The sequence below is a fragment of the Halichoerus grypus genome, chromosome 11, assembly GCF_964656455.1.
Source record: "Halichoerus grypus chromosome 11, mHalGry1.hap1.1, whole genome shotgun sequence".
Lineage (NCBI taxonomy): Eukaryota > Metazoa > Chordata > Mammalia > Carnivora > Phocidae > Halichoerus > Halichoerus grypus.
In genome coordinates this window covers 27,231,714-27,255,130 of record NC_135722.1, presented here as the reverse complement: position 1 = coordinate 27,255,130, position 23,417 = coordinate 27,231,714, and the positions used below count along the sequence as shown (strand labels likewise).

General features: G+C 43.8%; 1 long non-coding RNA gene across 1 annotated transcript in view; it reads left to right on the top strand.

The window, feature by feature from the left end:
* The first annotated feature begins 606 nt into the window (after positions 1 to 606).
* Positions 607 to 23,417, top strand: part of LOC118543987 (uncharacterized) — a 46,799-nt gene continuing 23,988 nt past the window's right edge. Inside the window, exons 1-2 of the long non-coding RNA XR_004921359.2 lie at positions 607 to 666; positions 7,623 to 7,737. This is a non-coding gene — a long non-coding RNA (uncharacterized LOC118543987). The remainder of the gene's footprint in view (positions 667 to 7,622; positions 7,738 to 23,417) is intronic.

Below are 23,417 nucleotides of genomic sequence, written 5' to 3'. Positions count from 1 at the left end.
CTTGGGTAGGAGCTCTCTGAGGGCCAGGACATTGTCTCATCACAATCGTATCCCCAGGGCCTTGCAAGGTGCCTGGCACATAGCTGGTGCTCATTGAATATGTGATGATGAAATGGGGCGTCTCCTTACGACGTATGGTCACCACTGCAGTAGACGCTAGAAATACAAAACTGAGTATAACACAGTTTCTGTTCTGGAATAAATCCAGTTAATTCATTCAATTTATTCATGGCTCTCCCACATATGACATTTTGCCAGTTTATCAGATTTGCACTAGTCACATTGCTCAGCTTTGAGAAAAGTTTAGCGAGACACTTGAAATTCCCAGATTTTCACACAATGCTTCACGATATGACTGACTACCATTAGAAAGCTGACAAAAGGAACCTCAGATAATTTGACCCCAATTAAGCAGCCCCCTCGCAAGTGACAAGAAACAAGCTCATATTTGTCGTTCAAAAGAACCACGGCCAGGGCCATGCCACGGCTAGTAATTATTCTCTCGAATACCTGCTCAGGTGACAGGCAGGAATGAGAAATCAGAGACCTGTAGAATGTTAGGACTTGAAGAGGCCTTGCAATCCCTTTAGCCCAGCCCCCTTCTCTTACAGAGGAGAAAATGGCAGACTAAAGAGGAGAAGTGATTGGCTCAAGGTCAAGTAGCAGGTGAGTGGGTACCCGGGGCCTCGGAGCTCCACTGGGCTTCTCTGTATGAGTCCTTCTCTGATGAGTTACCATTCAGAACCACAACTCCAGAGCTCCCCATGCCAGATCATTCCTCCTCAGACACCCCTCTGGCTGTGGTGGTGGGTATTGGCTCTGCAGCCCTTCTGCTTGCTAACAGTGCTCTCATTTCTCTTTGGAAGCCTGTCTCTCCCACCCATGGGGAAGCTGACGCCACTCCAGCTTCAGCTGTGTGCATCCCGACTGACTTAAGTCAATCAGCACATTGCACCCAAGCTCTCTGGTTCTCAGCCTGAGTAGAAAGTCGAGGGAGTTCCCCATTGGTGCAGACTTAAAAAGGATGTGCCCCTCAGTCTTGTTAGGCAGACAGAGCTTGGGCTGAAAAGCCCACAGGCACCTGGCTTATCAGGGGTCTCTGATAGTGGGAGGGAGTGAGATCCGTGAACAGAGGCTGCTCTTGGAATAGAGGAATGATTTATAAGTGCCAACAGGGCCCCTCAGGGACTGCTGGAAGGTCATTCCAGTCAAAGAAAGAGCGAAGTCAGGTAGAGCCTCTCCCCGTTCTTGCCATCAGCACTAGGACACTCTGTTTCACTCACAGTCTAGGGAAACCCATTTACAGCCATGTTTCAGCCAGCACCGAGCCTTGTTTGATTTCTGTTTGCAAGTAGTCTTCAGTTCCCAGCCCCCAAATCAATCAGTTGTTTAATTAAATAATTAATAAATTAATTTGTCCATGCAACTTATTAGTTCATGGTGCCAGGTACCATGTAAAAGTATGAAAAGCTGCTGCTGACCCTCAAATGGCTATAGACACTGGCCATCAAACATTTTTCTCAGGGAATTGATTTCTGTTCAGAAAACATTTATGGAGCACCTACTATATACCAAGCCTGCATGAAAGGTTGCAGAAATGAGTAAGCTATACTCCTGGTCTTGAGGGGCTCCCGTGGTCTCAGACAGATAAAAAGAGCTATTGACCTTGCACCATGACCTGAAGCCAGTGTTCTGGGGTCAAACCCAACCAAGAACCTGCCCTTCAATTTCAGCTCAGGCTGTATTTATTCTGTTTTCAAGTGTACAAGGAATTTTAAAAATTGTTTTGAAAAAGAACAGTCCCCCCGCAGGTTAAGGGCTGAGGACCATTGTTGTTATTTCTTGCTAATGAGAGACAATTCTGGGGACCCAGTGTGTATTTTTAAAAACCAGACTAAATAACAGGTTGGGGCTATCTCAGTAAAGCAGCCGTGATGCTAATGACAGAGAAATCCTTCTGGTGAGCCTGGGGAGTGGACGATGCAGGATCTGGAACTATCAAACCCCCAAACAAAAATACCAAGAACAACAAGGGCTCCCTGGGAGAGCTGCTGGCTGGTTCATATCAATGTAATCAGAAAAAGGTCCTTTGAAAGTGTGTTTAAAAGTTGCTAGTGAGGGGCACCTGAGTGGCTCAGTCGTTAAGCATCTGCCTTCAGCTCAGGTCATGATCCCAGGGTCCTGGGATCGAGCCCTGCCTCGGGCTCCCCGCTCAGCGGGGAGTCTGCTTCTCCCTCTGCCTCTCCCCACCCCTCCCCGGCTTATGCTCCCTCTTTCTCTTGCTCTCTCTCTCAAATAAATAAAATCTTTGAAAAAAAAAATACTGTTTTTTACATTTTAAAGTTGCTAAGGGAGTAGACCTTAAATGTTCTCATCGCAAGAAAAAAAGTTTATGACTGTGTACGGTGATAGATATAACTAGACTTACTGTGGTGATCATTTCACACTACACAGATTGAATCATTATGTTGCACCCCAAAACTAAGATAATGTTATATGCCAATTATATCTCAATAAAAGAAAATTTTTTAAAGAAGTTTCTAGTGACCCTATTAGGGTTGCCACTTTTTAAAAAGGTACATTGAAAGCCCACTTTGTGTTAGGTATTTTATATATCTGTTACTTCATTCAGTGCTCACTAAGTGCCTGTGAAGTAGGTATGGTTGTCTCCTTCACAGTTTGGAAAGGTGAGGAAAGGTGTTTGAATGCATGTGGTAAGTGCACAGCTGTGGTAACAGGACTGGCCGCTGATCCTGTGCCACAGGAGGAAATGAGCTCTACTCCCAATCCTAGGGGCAAGGGTCATAGGTATTCTACATGCTCATAGATTTTTTTTTTAAAGATTTTATTTATTTATTTGAGAGAGAGAATGGGGGTGAGGGGAAGGGCAGAGGGAGAGAGAGAACCTCAAGCAGACTCCCCGCTGAGCGCAGAGCCTGGGGCAGGGCTTGATCTCAAGACCCTGAAATCTTGACCTGAGCCAAAATCAAGAGCTGGCCGCTTAACTGACTGAGCCACCCAGGCTCCCCCATAGATTTTTTTTTAAATGGGAACCACATCACACATAAAAATGTGCATTATGTATATGCAGTTTAAAGAGTAATGATAAAAGGAACTCTCATATATTTATCATCAAGCTTACAAAGCACCATGTCGTTACCATTTTGTTTGTGGTCTGGTCTCCTGATCCTTTTCTTTTATCATCTATATATGTATATATTATTTAGTTTTGCCTGTTTTTATATAATGGAATGATGCATTATATATTTTCCCATGATTTAATTCCTTAACGTTATGTTTTAGTGATTCATCCAAATTGATTCATGTAGCTGTGGTTTATTCAATTTTACTGTTACACGGCTTTCCAATGCATGAATATGTCACAATTTATTTATCCATTCTATTGCTGATGGGAATTTGGATTGTTTCTGGCTTTCCTAACAGTGCTGTTACGAATGCATATCTGTGGGCGCACATGTGTGAGAGCTTTTCTAGGGCAAATACCTCCAGTGGAATTGCGGGTTTCCTGTATAGGCGTGTGTTCAGCCTGATAATGCCTCAGTGTTTGCCAAAGGGGCTGGACCAGTGTTCATTCCCGTGATCAGTGGATGCGAGTCTCCATTGTTCTTCAACCTCTCCACCTTCATATTGACCAATTTGTAAATTTTTGCCTTTCTGGTGAGTGTAAAATAGTATTTCGTTACGATGTTAATTTGCATTTACTGATGACTAATAAGTTTAGGCATCTTTTCATATATTTATGGGCCATTTGTACTTCATTTTCTATGAAATGTGTGTTAAACCCTTTTGCCTATTTTTCTTTTGGATTTTCTTTTTCATATTGATTTGTGGGAGTGCTTTATTTTTCTAGATATTAACTGTTCGCTAGTTATATGTGTTGTAAACATATTTTCAGTTTCTTTTTTTTTTAATATTTTATTTATTTATTTGAGAGAGAGAGACAAAGATAGCGAGAGAGAGCAGGATTAGGGAGGAGAGGGAGAAGCAGGCTCCCCACTGAGCAGGGAGACTGATGCGGGGTTCGATCCCAAGACTCTGGGATGATGACCTGAGACAAAGGCAGACGCTTAACCGACTGAGCCACCCAGACGCCCCGTATTTTCAGGTTCAAACTTTCTCCTTATTCTATTCAGGGAATTTTTGTCTTTGATGGGGAGAACTTCTTATTTTAAAACTTTTTATTTTAAAATGTTTTCAAACTTAGAAAAAATTTATAAAATTAATACAAAGATTTCCCACAGACTCTAAATGTTAGTATTTTGTCACATTTGCATGATCTTTTTATCTACTTCTTATTTTTTCTCTATATTGACAATATAGGTATTTAAAAATGACGTATTCCAACTTACTGTTGGTGTATAGAGGAGCAGTTGACTTTTTAAATGTTGCTTTTGCATCTAGAAGCCTTGCTGAACTCTCAAATTCTAAAATTTCTGTAGATTGGCATTTTTTTGGGTAAATAATTACATCATCTGCAAAAGGACACAGTTTTACTTTGTTTCTAGTCTTTATCATGCTGTGCCTCACTGACTGATACCTTTAGTCCCAAGTTGAACAGGTATGTTGATAATGGCCATCCTTGTCTTGCTCCTCATCTTAAAGGGAATGTTTTCAGCATTTCATCATTATGCATGATATTTGTGGTAGTCTGTCTTTCTTCTCTTTCTTTCTTTCTTCTTTCTTCTTTCTTTCTTTTTCTTTTCACTTTTTGATGATGTCTATTATCAAGTAATTTCATTTGAGAAGATTTTTGTTTACAAATATCCTGAAATAGATGTTACTTTTTATTGAATGCTTTTTCCTGTATATACTGAAATGACTGTACAGTTTTTCCTTCAATCTGTTAGTGGGGTAGATTTCATTAGTTAATTTTCTAATATTGCATTCTTGGGATACACCCAATTTGGTCATATACATTATCTTTGTTTATACACAGCCAGATTCAGTTTGCCAGTATTTTGTTCAGGACTTTTGTTATTTTCCTTTTTCTTCTTCGTGTAATTTGGGTACTTAGTTCATTGCATTTGTTTTTGCTACATAAAAATGTGTTGTGATTATTTGTTGCTGCATTACAAACTATGCCAAACTTAGCAGTATAAAACAACTCAATTATTTATTATTATGTCTTGCGGCTCTGGGGGTTACCTGAGTTCTACTAGGTGATTCTCACTTGGGGATCCCTCATGTGTTTGCAGTCAGATGGTGGCTGAGGCTGGAATCTGGAAAGCTGTCTCACTCACATGTCTGCTGCTTAAGCAGGGAAGAAGCAAACAGCTGGGCATCCTAGGTACTTTTTCTACCTCTGTGGGATCTCTCCTTGTGGTCATCCAGCATGGCAGCTTTCAGGCAGTTAGACTTCTACCGGAGGCTTCCAGAGCAAGTGTCCCAAGAGAAACTGGGCAAAGCTGCATAGCCTTTTCTAACCTCGCTTTGGAAGTCATGTGACACCTCCTCTACCGCATCCTGTATGGTGAGGAAGTCAAAGCAGACTCAAGGCGAGACTTCACCTTTTGATGGGAAAAGTGTCAAAGAATTTGTGACATGATTTAAAACCATCCTACTGAGACTAGCCCTATAAAATTATTTGAGGAGTGCTTCCTCTGTTTCTTATCCTCCAGAGTATTTATATAGGTTTAGAATTAATATTATTCCTGGAAATTTCAGTAGTGTTAACCTATAACACCATCTGGAATATTTCCTTTGTGGGACTATTTTAAGCTACTCATTAAATTTAAAAGAGTAGTTATGGACTCTTCTTCTTTTCATTGCTTTTTGAGTCGGTTTTAATAAGTAATATTTCCCTAGAAATTTGCCCATTTCATCCAATTTTCAAATTTTATGTTAGAATTGTATGGTAGGGGGCGCCTGGGTGGCTCAGTCGTTAAGCGTCTGCCTTCGGCTCAGGTCATGATCCCAGGGTCCTGGGATCGAGTCCCACATCGGGCTCTCTGCTCGGCAGGAAGCCTGCTTCTCCCTCTCCCACTCCCCCTGCTTGTGTTCCTGCTCTCGCTGTGTCTCTCTCTGTCAAATAAATAAATAAAATCTTTAAAAAAAAAAATAAATAAAAAAAAAAAAAAAAAAAAAAAAAAAAAAAGAATTGTATGGTAGGCAGAATAATGGCCCTTCAAACATGTCCATGTCCCAAACCCTGGAACCTGTGAATGAATATGTTCCCTTACTTGGCAAAAGGGTCTCAGCAGATGTGAGTAAGTGTGGGGACCTTGAGATGAGAAAATTATCTTGGGGATCTGGGTGAACCCAGTCAAATGACATGGATCCTTAAAAGCAGAGAACCATTCCCAGTTGTGGTTAGAGGGAGAGACACAATGATGAAAGAAGAGTCAGAGATCTGTGACAAGAGAAGGACCTGACCCACAACTGCTGGTGTTGAAGATGGGAGAAGGAGGTCATGAGCCAAGGATTGTGGGTGGCCTCTGGAAATAGGAAATGGCTCTCAGCCAACGACCAGCAACTTGAATGAGCAAGGAAACAGGTCCTCCCCTAGAACCTCCAGAAAGGAATGCACTCTCATTGACACCTTGATTTAAGCCCCGTGAGACCTTTGTCAGACTTGTGACCTACAGAACTGTAAGATCACATATTTGTGTTGCATGAAGCCACTAAATTTGCAGAAATTTGTTACGGTGGCAATAACAAACCAATATAAGATGTTCACATCTTATTATTTGCTTAATTTCTGTAAAATGTATGGTTTCATCCCACTTTTATTACTAATATTGTTTATTTGGATTCTCTCTCATTAATCTTGTTAGAGATTTGTCTATATTATTCATTTTTTCCCCAAAGCCACAACTTCTGCTTTGATGATTCTCTAGATCCATGTTTGTTTTACACTTTCATTAATTTGTGGCTTTATCTTTATTAATTTCTGACTTCTATTTTCTTTGGTTTATTTTTCTAACTGTTTAATTTGGATTTTTGGCTTCTATACTTTAGGATGTTCTTTTTATCTAATGTAAGCATTTTAGAGCCATAAATTTCCCTGTAAGTACGACTTTAGCTGAATCCAAGTTTTTATTTTAAAAAAATACATAGTATTTTTATTATGTTACATCTTTTTTTTTTTTTAAAGATTTTATTTATTTATTTGAGAGAGAGAGAATGAGAGAGAGCACATGAGAGGGGGGAGGGTCAGAGGGAGAAGCAGACTCCCTGCTGAGCAGGGAGCCCAATGCGGGACTCGATCCAGGGACTCCAGGATCATGACCTGAGCCGAAGGCAGTCGCTTAACCAACTGAGCCACCCAGGCACCCTATTATGTTACATCTTAATTACTTTCTAAATTTCATTACTGTTGCTTCTTAGATATATAAGTCATCTTAGAAATGGGATTTTAAATACATAGACAAATGGGATTATTCTAGTCATCATCTAACAAAAATTTCTAACTTCTAACTTACTGTCAACTACTCAACTCTTCCATTCTTGAAAGAAAAACAAAAACAGCCATAGAACATACATAAACAAATGGGCAGGTCTGTGTTCCAATAAAACTTTATTTACAAATACACATAAAGGGCTGGATTTGGTCTATAGGCTCGAGTTCGCTAACTCTTGTTCCACGGCCTCTCTCTCCTCAGGCCCTTTTTCACTGGGTCATCAGGACTTTTGTGCATGATGGCAAGTACTCACAGCATCATTCCTTCCATGGTCTGTCGTACTAAGCAAGTCACAAGGCCAGCCTAGATTCAAGAGGTAAGGAAACAGACTCTACCTTTCGAGGGGAGACGCTGCAAAAAAAATTGTAGCAATATTTCAGTGCCACTGGTATCTAAACTGTCTGACAGAAATAGAAGTTCAAGGATTATATACATGTTATAATTAATAGACTTTTTTAAGAGAAGATTTAGGTTTATAGAAAACTGAGTAGATATATAGTACACAAAGTTCCCATGTACCCCTCTGCCCCCACCCCCTCACAGTTTTCTCTGTTATTATTTTTTAAAGACTTATTTATTTATTTGACAGAGAGAGACACAGCGAGAGAGGGAACACAGCAGGGGGAGTGGGAGAGGGGGAACAGGCTTCCTGGGGAGCTCGATCCCAGGACCCTGGGATCATGACCTGAGCTGAAGGCAGACGCTTAATGACTGAGCCACCCAGGTGCCCCAAGTTTTCTCTATCATTAACATCTTGCTTAGTGTGGTAAATTTGTTATAATTGATGAACCAATATTGACACTAGAGCCCACAGTTTTTATTAGGATTCACTCTTGTGTTATATATTTGTATGGGTTTTGACAAATGCATAATGTCATGTACCCACAATTTCAGTATCATACGGAACAGTTTCACTACCTGAAAAATCCCCTGTGTTCCACCTAGACATCCCTCTCTCTCTCTGAGTCCCTGGCAACCAATGATCTATTTATTGCCTCCATAATTTTGCTTTTTTCAGAATGTCATACAGTTGGAATTACATAGTATGTAGTTTTTCCAAATTGGCTGTTTTCACTTACTACATGCAGTTAAGGCTCTTCTGTGTCTTTTTGTGGCTTAATAATTCATTTCTTTCTATTGCTAAGTAATATTTCATTGCATGGACATAGCACAGTTTGTTTAACCATTCCCTATTGAAGGGCATCTTGGTTGCTTCAAGGTTTTAGCAATTATGAGTAAAGTTACTGTACACATTTATATGCAGAATTTTTTGTGTATGTATGTTTTCAACTTATTTTGGTAAATACCTAGGAGCATCATTGTTGGGTCACATGGAAGACTATGTTTAGCTTTAGCTTTTTAAGAAACTGCCAAAGTATCTTCCAAAGTGTCTATACCACTTTGTACCATTTTTGTTGGAGTTCCACAAGCAATAAATGAGCTCCACATCTTGGTCAATATTTGGTGTCAGTTTTTTGGGTTTTAGCCTCTCTAATAGGTGTTTAGTGGTATCTCTACCATCTTGGTCAACTCCTGTCGTTGTTTTAATTTGAAATTCCATAATGACATATAATGTTCAGAATGTCTTCATATGGTGATTTGCCATTTGTATATCTTCTTTGGTGAGGTATTTGTTTAGGTCTTTTGACCACTTTAAAATTGGGGTGTTTGTTTTTTTATTGTCGAGTATTAAGGGTTCTGTGTATCTCTTGGATAGAAGTCCCTTTATCAGTTATGTGTTTTCCAAATATTTTCTCCCAGTTTGTGATTTGTCTTTTCATTCTCTTAAGGGATAATATTTTTAAAAGACCTAATAAGATTTTCTCTTATATATTTCTGTGCTTGTGACATCCCCTTATTATGCCAGGGGTATCTATTGGCCTTGGAGACAACTGGCCTTATTCAAGAAGATTGCAAAGGGAAGAGTCAATTTCTAGTTTTGACTTTCAAAATGAGATTTTTGAGTCTCTAACAAGGCCGTAATTTTGAAGCCAAGCTTTGTTGAGAAAAAAAAAAATTATTTCTAGAGTCTGTAAGCTTGCATGAATATATCCAGAATCAAGCCTAGAGAATGTGAATGATAAGACCTAACGTCAGCCACAAGTGGAAATCAGGATACGAGGCAAAGAGGGGTTTCTGACACAAAGGAAAAGGCAAAAAACCTTACCACCTCTGGTTCCACTGTCGTTAGGAGAGGAGATGGATGGGAAGGAAAGGATGGTCCCTTTGCTCAGTGTCTCTCTACCTCCATGCTATTCCAACCTGCCCAATGAACCTCTTTTCTCCCTCCTATATTATGCACCTCCCATACCTGCCCCCACCCTGGCCCCACCATGGAATTAATGCCCTTATAAAGGAAAAGACCCAAGAGCTCTCTACCCACATGCATACACTGAGGAAAGGTGACATGAGCACACAGTGCTGTCCATAGGCTAGGAATCAGGCTCACACCAGGAACCAAATCTGTGGGTCTCTTACCCTTGGATTTCCCACTTCCAGAACTGTGAGAGATAAATGTCCATTGTTTAAGCTACTCAGTGTATGGTATTTTGTTATAGCAACTCAAGCTAACTAAGACAAGAGCCTAGCAGAGTGCTTGGTTCACAATGGATGCTCAATAAATGTTTGTGAACAAATGAGTGAATGAATAAATAAATGAATACATTGATATCCTTTACTTTCCCATGGTAAGGGTATTTCTGTCTATAGGACCAAGTCTATTGTTTATGTTTTTAAATGTAGGTTTTGTTGTTATTCACATATGGTGAGGTCAGCAGATCATATGACTGCCATTGAGAAGGTAGTTTGTTATACTCATGGACCTCAAAAGGAGAGGGCGCACCGTACCATACCCAGGGGGCCCCAGGGGGAAGCACCAAAGTGGCAGAGGCAGTGAGGGGAAAACGTGGGCAAGAGACTTTATTGTGGTTTCTACAGGAAGGAACAGGCAAAGCAGGGTAAACAAGTATAGGATCGGCTAGTCTGAATAATTTTGGCAGGCTCTGGGCATAGAGTCTGTCTCTGGTTGTCTGGTACCTGGGCCTGGGGTGATTAGAGCAGGGGAAAGTGGTCTTAACTGTGAGAGCTCAGTAAAGGTTGGCGATGTGGGCTCTGCACTGGTTGGTTTGTGTATGAAGTTGTGCTTGTAGGTGAGTCCTCTACTATCTTATTGCCTAACCCTGGGAGGGACAGTCCCTCCAGAGCCCTCAGGCCCCAAGATATCAAAGCATCAAAGACAGAAACTGGAAAATGTGTTATGACGTTTTGACAATCAGGGAGCCCTCTCTTCCGGGTCTCTTGGAAGTAGAGCTATGACCACTGGGGACTTTCATGACCTGCCTTGTCAAGACTTGTCAAGATCACGTCTTGTCAAGGTATCACCTTTTCTCATGCCAATTTTGGACACATTTTATTATTTCATTCATTCCTTCATTCACTCATTCATTCATTTATTCACTCAGTACTGAGTATGCACGATGAGCCAGGCCCTGGCAGCGTGGTCAGAGAGACGACCTAGGAATCGAGCAAAATCCCTGCCTGCATGGTCGGCGCTCTGATGAAACTCTTGGTACAATCATCTTCAGGGGCTTCTTGCCCTCCCCTGGACTTCTTCTAGGTAGGAAGGTCCCTTGATATCAAGCTTAGTGACACCCCTGGAGGCGGTTTCATTTCTCATAATGGAAGATTTTCTTTTAATCAGAGAGAGCCTTTCCTCAGTCTGAGAGCCTTGTCTTTTTTGTGACTTTCAAGGGTAATTTGCAGATCGACAGGTTAATATCAGGGCTCTCAGAGTCAAGGTTGGGACTTTAAATAGTATGAAGACCCCAATGGCTAGACTCACAGAGGCAATCTGAATATTGATCACAAATTTTCAAACGGCCTTGGAAAGTGCAACATGATTTTAGGAGAAATTTCCAATTAGCTTGGGCTGTTCAAAGCAGCTCTATGTCTAGGAAAGAGAATGCATTAGAATTTTCCAAAGGGCTTTATCTCTTGAAACAGAAAACACAAATGGTAGTGGTGGGGAAAAAATCAAAGTTACTGAATATGGAAATCACCACTTTGGGGTTTATGAGAACCACATCCTGCTAACTCCCTGCTATGCGAGGGAGCTTTCAGAGGTAATGAGGCAAGTTCCAGAGTGTCAAATGTCTGCCTTGCTTTATACTTATGTGAGCTCTCGTCATGGTCCTCCTGCTGGTAGGGTACATGCTCAGCCCTGGCAGAGATGGGGTCTGACATCTCCTTCTAGTCCCCTGGGGAAAAACCTTGCACACAGCAGGCCCTTAATGTACTCTGGTGGGATTGAACTAAAGAGAAGAGACTCCCCAGGAAGGGGGAGGGATGCAAAAGGCTCTCCCTCTTATCTCTTACTCTGCTCTGAATTAGAGACAGAGCAGCCTGTCTGAAGCTAGGGTTCAGGCTCCTTCCCTCTGGTTGGGGGAAGGAAACTAGCTCATACTGAGCCCTCATCATGTGCCTGGCCCTGCAATAGGCACCTTACAGCACCGTCTCATCAATCCTCCCAATAAACCTTTGCAATTGGTATTATTACCCCATTTTACAGATGGGGAAGGGGGGCATTGGAGAATAAGCTCTCCTGAGTGGTTTTCATATGAAAGGTTTCTGAGATCCCACCTGGCTACTCTACAGGTCTGAAAAAGCTAGCTTCACTGAAGTATTAGGTGGTTGTGTGAACACACTGCACTCAGAAAAGCTTTGCTTTTATCCAGCAGACTAAGAAGAGAGAGGCTTTCCAGCCCATCAACCCAGAGATGCATTTATCAGAATGGCTAACTGATTCCTTGGAGAGCACAGAACAGGTCCTATGGGTTGCACAGCAGGGGCAGACCCGACAGTCATCCCTCTCCTCCCTTCTTCTCCAACTGACAGAACCCACTGCCCACCATAGTTGGGGCAGAAAATTCCAACAACTCACCTTCCCAGCCTCATCTAGGGGTGACCACGTGACCAGCTCTGGTTAATGAGATGTAAGGGGAGATCTCCCAAGGGGCTTGTGAATAAGATTTCCTCCATGATAAAGAGAGTGACCATCAAGGAAAACTCTTTCTCCCTTCAGTTCCTTCATGCTTTGGACAATGTCATGTGATGATGAGACATCTTGACTGTTTTTGTGATTATGAGCAACCAAATATATGTATGTTCTAAGGATGGCAGAGTGGGCAGATGGATGGAGCATGGGTTCTTAGTGACATCATTAGTGATATAGTCACCTACCTCCAGACTTTCTTTTTTTGGTGAGATGATGAAATGTCTTTATTGTTTAAGGTATTGCTTGCGAGTATTCTGAATTGAGTCTTCTGTTAAACATTTTCAGAAAGCATTCTGACTTTTGAAATTATGGAGAAGAAAACAGTGCTGTGACAAGTCCTGAATAATAATACTTTTGCTGGTGGGGGAGGGGTGGAGATTGAGGGTGGGGAGAGAGTCACAAGGCCAAGGTCAAGATCAGAGAGCCCAGGCCACTGAAGCAGAGGATGATGAGGATGTCAAATGAAAACAAACGGGACCAGGTTAGGGGGAGACATTATTGAAAAGACTATTGCAATAAGGGGAGGCTGACTACGGCCAGAGAGATGTTGCTCTGACCATGAGGTTAGTAAGAGTCCCCATAGTCAGAAAGGAATTTGCTTTTATAGGAAGGAATAAATAAGGCTGGAAAGAACCCAGCACAGGGGAATGGGATGAGTGGGTCGTGTTATGGGACAGTTGTTCCTGGAATGTTTTTCCCTGAGGTCAACTGATTCTCTGGCAGGTCCTTAAATTAAGGAAGTGTGGTCCTGTGTTCGAACGCTCGAGGGTAGACCAAAGTTCAGGGACCTGGAGGAAGAAGACAAGCCTGATTAAATTTGGTCAAGTCAAGTTGGCAGGCACTTTGTCCAGATTGGTCAGTGGGGACAAACAGTTCAGCTAATCATGTATGAGACAAAGAAGGGATGTGGACGGTCTGTGTCTGATCTTGTCACAGGTTAACCAGGGGGTCATCTGTGAATCTTATCTGAGTCACATGGGGAAGGATAGTTCTTTGCAGTGAGCCATTTCTTGGAACACAGAAGGCGGGGGTGCGGGGTGGGGGAATGGATTTCTTAACGGTCACTGTTTTCCAGGAACATAGAGACTTCTTTGGGGACCACCTCAGCCTTGCAGACCGCCTGCCCTGCAGCAGACCCATAAGCTCTGGGTATGTATGCAAAAACCAAGAGAATCAAAAGCAGTAAAAGGAGAGGTTTTCCAGGATTTGAGCCATGGGTCTCTAAGTATTTAAAAGGATTAAGCAATTCAGTATCAACCCCCAAAACCCTTTCTCAGTGATCCTGAATCTTGATTATTCTTTCTTCCATTGAAGAGCATCTGGGAACTCTCACCTGAGTCCTTATGCTTTAGCCTCAGTGGGGGCAGCTATAGGGATTCTCATCCCTCGAGCAGGAAGTTGGATGCCCTGAGAGATGCAGTCACTTAAGTTGGGTAACACAGAAGATTGTTGCTGAGATTCAAGAAAGGCATGCATCCTCTTATGCTGGTTTCTGTTTCACCAGGCCTTTTACTAATGCCCAAGTGATGGCCTTTCTGAAGGTAGCTAGAGGCAGGGTTGGGGGGGAAGCTGGGCAGAAAATGCGGAGCCCAATGCCGCTCCCCAAAGAGAGGGGAGCAATAACATAAACATTAAATTTCGACCCAGTCCACACAACTGAAGTTAAAGCCCTGAGTCCTTTGCCTGATCATTGCCATCCTGGGGCCTTACCATTTACAGTCCAGAATGATGCCGCCTGAAGATGGTATCACATATCAGAAAGCATGGGCCTACATATAGCCATAGAAAACCTGAATATCCCATTCAAAGTAAACTGTTGAAGTTATCACCAGAGCTTCTTGGACTCTGCAGACTTCTTAGGGTGCTAGGTATTTGACTTAGAAGGGGACACAGGCTGATTGCAATTCTTCTCCTTACACTTGACTTTCCCACAGATTGTGTGGCTGCCTTTATATTCCACACTTCTTCCTTCCTTCCCATTCTCAGCCCTCCCTCTGGCTCCAGCATCTCAGACATCATGGCTGAGACTTAATTATTTCTCACTAGGCATTCTCCTCTTTCTTCAAGAGAACTCTCAAATTTTTGCTGAGGATATAGCTGCTCAGCTAAAAACTACCCTTTTATCAGTTTCTCCTTCTATTAAATGGATACAAGAATTCTTGCTTGGCTACTCTGAGAATCAAATAAGATCATATGTTTAAAGAGAAGCATAGTATGAATGAAAGAGCCAGAAGATCTGGATGAATCGCATCTGCCATTACCTTACTGGGTTGTCTTGGGCAAGTCACTGCATTTCTCTGGGCCCGTTGCCACCTTTGTCAAATAAGGACATTTAGACTAGATGACATCATCTAGATATTTTCCTGCTCAGACATTGTATGGTTAAAAAAATCAGGCTATAATATTATGAAGAGTCAGAATTTAAAGCAACATTTTGCCTGTGCTGACTTGGCTGCCGCCGGTGCCTGAGAGCTGATGATGTGTGTCACTTCCCAATTTCATAGTCAGTGAGGTCGTCAAGGCAGGTTGAACTCGGCCATGATGAGAGTATTTACACCACAGAAATTGGCAGATGCTATAAAACAGGGCTTTCTCACCTTCACAGAGAGCTGGTTGTGAAACATTTACCAACATAGTATCTACTACAAGGAAAGAAAAAAAGAAGTCTTTGTATGTCTTGGCACTCCAAGTAGTTAACATAACTAGTAAAACTTAAGAGGAAAATATACAAGTCTGTGCTTATAACATACAGAGGACTGAGAGGCAAGAATTAGAAGTTACCTGGCTCTTGGATCCCAGGTGCCCTGGTCCAGCCCCAGGTTGCAGTAAATGGGCCCCTTGTGGCATGAAGGAGTTAACACCTCTCCCTCGGTGACCAACTTACCTGGCCTTGTGCTGTGTCACCGCAGATGTGCCGTTTTGTCATTTAATTAAAACCAGAGGCTTGAGATAATGGGCTGGTGGTGCCTGCTGCCCCACCCTGGGTGGAAGTTGGGCCCCGGAGAGCAGGAAAAAAGATCTAGCAAGACATCAAGTAATCAGGAGCAGTCATTAAATTATTCCAGTTAATCCAAACAGAGTAGTTACCCGAGGCCCTGACTCATCCAGCCAAATGGGACCTGTGGCTTGAAAAAGTTTGGAGATTCTGGACCAAAGGATTATCTACTTGCTCATCTTCACCATCTAGAGTGTCTTCTCCAAAGTGTGTTTTGAGGAACTGCAAGTCCTTGGTATGCTAGCAGCACCCTCTTTCCAATCCCAAAAGGAGTTGATAGCTAAATAAGTTTGGGAAACATTGGATTTAACAAAGGTAAACATGTTCTCTATGGCAGTACGTCTCAGAGAAGTAAACAGGTTAAAGTAGTGCTCTTTGAACTGTCTGTGGTGATGCATTAGATTTTTAAACTTCCAACCAATACACAATCCTATTGCCCCTGTGTGTGACTTACCATGCACTCTGCCAACACCCAACCTAGATGAGCCCTGTTCAATGAGATGAATTCACAGCTCATGCATATTCCCCATATGACTTGGATGAGTTCATGGTCATTGTTATAAAATTGTTATAAATTGTTATAAAAATCTCTCATGGTGTACCCAAGTTTTTGTACTTATCATGTCTGTGAGTCTTACCCTGAGTGGTACTGTGTTAAGTCCCTGGCTGACCTCTGAATGGAGCATGCTCTTGCCCCAGTAAGTCTTCCTCCCTCTCACTGGGATTCCCAGGTTTGATCTGGGCATTGAGGGCTTCTATTCAGCCAGTGTGGAAAGTGCAGTTCTGTCAGAGCTGGACATCTGTCTCCATGCAGCGGGAGCATTGCCTGACCTACCCCGGTAGAGCAACGGTTGAATCTTTGGAGGCTAAACAGGACTTTGAAATAAAAGGCCAGCTCTCCTAAATTACACCAGCTCTGGAGAGGATCGAACGAAAACCAGAAAAGTCCCCAAACACAAAAGACAACAGAATGCATCCAGGCCTTCCTTTTCCTCCTCCATAGGCCAGGAGATGCAGAAAAGGCACAGCAGACTCGGGGGTGGACTCCCATGAAGGCTGCTGAAATAGGAAGTCCTTCCAAGGCAGCTGAGACCGTCTCCTTGTCTCTGGGGACAATATGCTCACTCCCAAGCAAGGCAACGGATCTGCAGATTAAGGGTCTCACGTGTCTGTTGGACTTGGACAGCCCTCGGCCAGGGTAGAAGCAGCAGAGCCCAGATGCCATCACAAGCATCATTGCTCCACAGCTTGACAGGTAGGTGCCAGTGCAAGGCAACTACCCCCTCCTTTCCCTTCTTCCTCTGGTGCTGATTCTCGTCATACACCCACACTGGAAGTCAAGTGTAAATAGAAGGCTCTGACTACCAGGTCAGGCTGCTGTCAGGGCTCCCCCCCATTCTTCTCTGAAATGTTCACTGCCCCTGCCAACTCTTTATTCTGTACCTGTCAGAGCTGGCTCCCTCCAATCGCTATATGGACAGATTCCCTCCTCAGTAAATACTCTCAGTGACCCGAGAAGTCCCTGGAATCAGGTTGTCTCTTTCCAAGCAGAGACAGTTTCGGCTGGGTGTTTTTCCTCAACTTTTCACCAGTCTGTTCTTCAGTGTGAGGAACTATTTATTCATGAGGTGGGCCTGGGGTCAGTTATGGAGGCACTGTGAAGGATTCTATCGAGTAAGGATGCCAGGATCACACCCAGCGCCATGTTTCCTGGTACATTCCTGCATGGCCTCAATACTGCCCAGATAGGGCAAGAGTTTGGGAAGGTTGAGCTTTAGGTAGAGTTGAGTTTTAGGGTCCCCTTCATGTCAAGTGGAGGCATCCAGCCAGCACTATGAGGCAGGTCATTTGTGTAGAAATGACAGCTGATATCATGGAAGTCCAAGCGGAGGTCCCTGAGGGAGCCCGAGGGGAGACAAGGAAAAGCTGAGAGAATGCCTACAGTTAGTGAGAGGGGCAGCAAGAAGAATTAGGAAAGGAGGCTGGGAGGGAGAAGTTGAAGTAGGAAGGAAATTGGGAGCAGATAGTACCTCATCAAGCCAGGGAGGAGAAAATCAACAGTGTTGTGTTGCCAAGAGATCAAGGAGATGGATGATTGAGAAAAGGAAAAGGTTGATGATTAAGGTGGCTTCTGAGCAAGGCAGCCAGGAGACGTAGTGCAAGCTGCACACCTCTTGGGGGAGCCATTCACACCCTTGTCTGTGGGGATGGTGACCCTGGAGGTCCGTAGTGCATCACCTGGGTGGCTATTGGGGACAGCCTGCTCATGAGAATCTTGTCAGCCAAGGGCTGAAGGCAGAAGCCCCATCGTAAGCTGCTGAGGTGGAAATGGGGGGTGAGGTAGGAGTTGGCGCCAGGGAAGGTGACCCTTGGAAGGAGTTTGGAAATGGAAGAAAGAAAAAGAAATGGCAGCTGGAAAGCATGTCAGGCTTGAGGGGAAATGACATATTTTCCACTTGAATTATAACTGGAGCTTGGAAATTTGAGTGTACTGTAGGCAAAGGAAAAAACCAGCCAAGTGGGAGAGAGAACAGTTTGCTGGAATGCAGCTGTGGAGGGAGACCAGCTCCTGGCTCTCATGGAACTTACGTTTGGTGAGAAGTGGTACGATAGAGGAGAATGGGGTGGGGTTGGACTTGGGGGTCAGGATAGGCTTCTCTGAGGAGGTGGACTTTGAGCTGAAACTGAATGATGAGAAGGGGCTCATCCTGTGAAGACCAGGGAGAAGAGTGTACCAGGAATATGCCTTACCTGAATCTGGAAGAGTTTACATTCATGGCTTCTTATGAAAGTCTCAAAGTTGGGTCCAAAGTGCTGGGCATTTCCACAGACCCTTACAAATCCTGTTTTGGGGACCATTGAGCCTTTTGGTACTTCTGAGTCACCTTACCTACATAGATACCTGCTGCACTGAACTTTCTAGATAGATGAAGTTAATTTCCTAATGGTACTCCTTCTCCAACCCCACTGTTCTCAGGCTACCTCTTGCTGCTCAAGCTTCTTCTAGGGCCATCTGAAAAATTATACCCCTTATTTTCCAGCTCCTCCCCAAACCCCATAAAAATGCCCAGTTCCTTAAGATATTAGCAGGAAGGCAATCTGATTGCAAAAAATTCATACTAAGGTGTTAGTGAATGATGTCACCGTCACACTCATGAGCGTATTTGATTTTATACAAAGGAAAGATATGCACCCAAATTAGAGTATTTACTAAGAACATTTAGGACATGTGGCTGCCAAAGGATGAGTTTTAGAAAGATAAGACAAAGATTTAGGAAGGGAGAGCCTTCCTAGATTCCTTAGCATGTTATGTGGATACTTGCTTATGCCTAAGGCTGGCTTGGTTTCCAGCTCTAAAAGGACATAAAAGGCAATTCTCTTCTTTAACAAGTTAAGATTAAAGTAGCTTTGTGGCTTGAGGGAAGATATGGAGCACAGTTGGATTATCATGGTACCTGTGTGCTCACTCAATTCAATACCAGCTTTTCTGGTTGAGGTTTAAAATATCTGCCCCCCCCCCCCCCCCCCCCGCCAAAGAGATGAAGACACCTGTGTTGGACTCTGTGTGTATGTTATCTCATTTCCTCTTCACCACACCCCATGATGTAGGTACTATTATTGCCCCCATTTTTCAAATGAAACTGAGGCTCAGGAATGTTTGTGATTTACTTCCTCTTTCTGGGCTCCAGTTTCCTCATCTGGAAAACAGGGAGATAGAAACTCAATGATTAGAGGGCCCTTCCCTGCCCTGAGCATCACCACGCTGAGTGAGCCTTCCTTTGACCCGTGGCTCATCTGATCTGCACATGTCAGCAGGGCCCTGGGCTCTCTACTGCTCAGCTCCTCGGAAAGAAAATGGCAGCAGGTGGGCCACCCTGGACCAGTGTCAGGCAAGTCCACGGAGGCCCCGGGGAGATGGGGCACTCTGGGCTGCCTTCAGCTAGGCCTGAGATCACCGTGCGGTTGGACAGTCCGTGTACATCCTTGCTTGTGAGCAGGGCCTGCGCCTGTGGCACCTTGAGCCCCGGAGTCTTCTTCACGACCCTTCCAAACCTCCTTCCAAGGTGGTTGAGGGTTGGCGTGTTTTCCCTTTCTCCTCTTCAGTGCCGAGAGGTCAGCTTGAATGTAACTCTGACAGATGTAATCTGCTCCTTTGGAAACACCCTTTTCAAATCCAACCTGAGCCGGGATTAAGAGAACAGCTTTGGCTCGTTTTCAAGACTGTCATCTGACGAACATCTCCAAGCTCATTTGAAGGAAGTGACAGAAGAGAGTGAGATTTCAAATCAGGGAAATTGGCGACAGGCTCTGCTCACATCAGCCTCCCCACCTCCAAGCCCGCAGCCCGCAGAAAACAAAAGCTCCAGAGTAGGAAAGTGACACAGCGCCACCTCCCGGCCGCTGCCTGGCCCGTAGAGGCCTCTGGCCGAAGTGAGGTCTCCCCAGCTTCAGGGCCTGCCCCAAAGTCGGGGAGGTGAGACCCGTCCCTGGGCTCGCAGGAGATGGGAACAGGCGGCTTGTGAGAGCTACGTGAGTCTCAGTCCGTGATGTGTGCGTATGTGTGTATTTTTGTGTCATACATATATGCAGCCAATTTGAACCCTGAGTAGGATTTTGTCTTAGGAGGAGCAACTCTCGCCTTCACTCACTCTTCGGTAGTTTTTTAAGGCAAGATCATATGATCAGGATATGAACTCTGGAGCCAAACTGCCTGGGTTTGAACCTCAGTTTTGTCACTAATAGCTCTGCAATCTTGGACAGGTTATTTAACTTCTCTGTATCTGTTTCCTTTGAAAGAATTGAAGAGTCAATACACGTAAAATGCTTAGCACAGTGCCGGGCCCATGATAAGCCCTTAATATGCATTAGCTAATATTATTATTCAGTTAAACAAAGCTCGTACATATTTCTTCCTTCTTACACCCACCCATTAGACCCATTTCTAACTCCTTGTTCACTGATATGTTCTATGTAGATGTTTCCAGTTCAAGGAAGATGATGCTCAATCCATCATTTTGTTGAAATAATTGACCCCACCCAAACCCACACCCTAAACTTTGTGCGTAGACTCCCTGGCAGATTTTGAGAAAGTCATCCTTGGGGAACTCCCATGTCTTTTGTTTTGTAATGCAACCTGGCGAGGCAGCTGGGCTGTCGATGCTTTGGAATAAACCTAGAAAAGCCAGATGGGCCTGGGGATGATACTCTCTTCAGATGTTGTACTGAGATTCAACTCACGGGAGAATTTTAGTCTTGGATTTCCCCACATGTGTCTGCAGAGAGGTCTCAGGATGCTGGTGAATCAGGAAAAAACCTCTGTTTTAAGCCTTCCTGCTTCCTTTGAACCAGAAAGTTCTCTCAGAAGCTCCGTTTGGGGTCAGACTTGGGATGCCCCTTGATTCTGATGAAAGGTTCTCCCAACCAAGAGGAAAGATGGCGACGCGACAGGCTGCCAAGGTCGGAGGCTGGCCTTTCTGAAAGTCAACCATAAATCAAAGCCTCCAAGGTGACCACATGTCACAGACACCAGCTCTGGAGTCTCCGGGGGGCACTGGGCTTGATGACAGGAGACCACCTCTTTCCCAGCCCGTCTGCTGCCAGGGAAGACCAGCATGTGGGCTGGCCAGTGCCACTGAGGAAGTTGTCCTGCTGTTTAATGAGGTTTAATTTTCCCTCTAAAGGAGGGCCCGGCTCAAACATCTGTCTCATCAAAGGAATCGGAGTCTTGGAGACACAAAAGCTTCTCTTAGTGTCTCCATTCTGTGGCCTTTATCGCTCCCAGAATCCATCCCATTAGCACACCGGAGTAGCCGTGAATTTGCCACTACGCACGCATCTAGGGAGCATGGTCAGGTTTCTGGGGGAGGAAGGCGGGAGAGACGGGGAAATTCTTTTGAATCCCCTCAGACTTTGCACTTGGCTTCCTCGTGTGGGCAAGACTCAGCCATGACTCACCTGCCTCAGAATGTTTTGTTAGCCAATCCCTGATTTGCTTTAAACCCCTGAAGTGTCAAGCTAATAGCCGCCAGGGGATTGGGAGGAGAGTGGCGTCTGAGCCGGCCTGATCAACAGGTCCCTTTGTGGGGGACAGCAGGTGACCAAGCACCTGGGAGTCATGAGGATTTTTGCAGGAAACCATGAAGCAGCAATGTTTTAAGGTTAGAGGATTAAATACATCTGGCCGTGGAGTCATAGACAGCCCTGACCGCATGCCGCCATTTGTCAGCTGTTTGGCTTTGAACTAGTTACTTCAAGTTTCTGTGCCTCAGTTTCCTCATCTGTAACAGGGACCAATAGTGGTGTCAGGACTGAATGACAAAAAGTGATGTGTTTTATCTTAGTTAGCGCTGCCACATGGTAGACACTCCATCAGTAGTAACAAAAGTTTAAAAAAAAATGCACCAGAGAAAAAGTTAAATCGAGAAATGCCTTTCTATTGAAATGATTATTACTTTTGTCTTGTTTTTGTGATGACAGCAGTGGTGTATCATGGCCCAGGGAGGACAGCAGCGTCGCTTACGAGCCATCGTGTTAGCCGGAGTTCTCTGACAGCACACTGACCAATGGCATGAGGATGCCCAACACCCAGCCATGAGTACAATCAGCGTCTTATAAAGGACAAGTCCAAAGCCTGGCCCCATCGCTCACCCGCTGCATGACCTTGAGCAAGTGATTTAACCTCTTGAGTCTGCGAGCCAGCAATATTAATAGCACCTACCTCGCAGGTTCGTAGGCGTAGGTGGGTAAATGTGGTTGTGTACATAAAACTCTGAGCACAGTGCTCAGCACAAAATCAGTGCTCGATTAAAAAGAAAAGCAAGGCTGCAGTGACTAATGCATAACTTCAGCCCCACCTGTCACCCCACCCTCTTTCTCCCACTCAGGGAAGCAATTTAGAAAGTAACATTTCGGGGCGCCTGGGTGGCTCAGTCAATTAAGCGTCTGACTCTTGATTTCGGCTCAGGTCATGATCTTAGGGGTCATGAGATAGAGCCCCGCATTGGGCCCGCGCTGGGTGTGGAGACAGCTTAAGATTCTCTCCCTCCCTCTCCCTCTGCCCCTCCCCACCTCACCCCATCCCTCTCTCTCTAAAAATAAAAATAAAAATAAAAAAAAGAAAGGAAGTAACATTTCTCCTATGTTGAATCCCTATACACCTGAAACTAACATAACCCTGTATGTTAACTATACTGGAGTTAAAGTTAAAAAGTTAATTAAAAAACTAAAGATTATTGTTATCAGTTAAAAAAAAAGAAAGTAATATTTCTGTAGGCTTAAATTTGAAATGGCTCAAAATTGTTTAAAACTCATTCACAGCTATTGCTTTAGTTATCATCATTAACAAATTGAGAACAAATTTATAACTGATATTGATCAGGAGTCCTCTAACACAGATGAGTGCGGCACTTTTCTCCAGACTGCATGAAATCTGTGTACATTTTCTGTGTTACTGCTAGGACAATCTACCATGAACTAAGTGTCTTAAAACAACACAAATTTATTATCTTACAGTTCTGGCAGGCAGAAGTCTGAAATGGGTCTCGATGGATAAAAAACAGGGTATTGGCAGGGCTGTGTTCCTCCTGGATGCTCTATGGGAGAAACATTCCTTGCTTTTTAAAGGCTGCCCCATTCCTTGGCTTGTGCCTCCTTCCATCTTAAAAACCAGCAATGGTCAGTGGGGTCTTTCCCACAGTGCAATCTCTCGGATTTTGGTTCTATTTCCCTCTTCCTCATTTAAGGCTCCTTGTTATTATACTGGACACACCCCAATAGTGAGGGTAGCCTCTCAAAGATCAGGTGATCAACAACATTAATTTCATTTGCAACCTTAGTTCGCCCTACAACATAACATGTTCTTAGGTTCTGGGAATTAGGATACGGACATCTTGGTGTGTGTGTGGCGGGGGGGTGGTATTAGTTTGCCTAGCACATGTGATAACCTTGA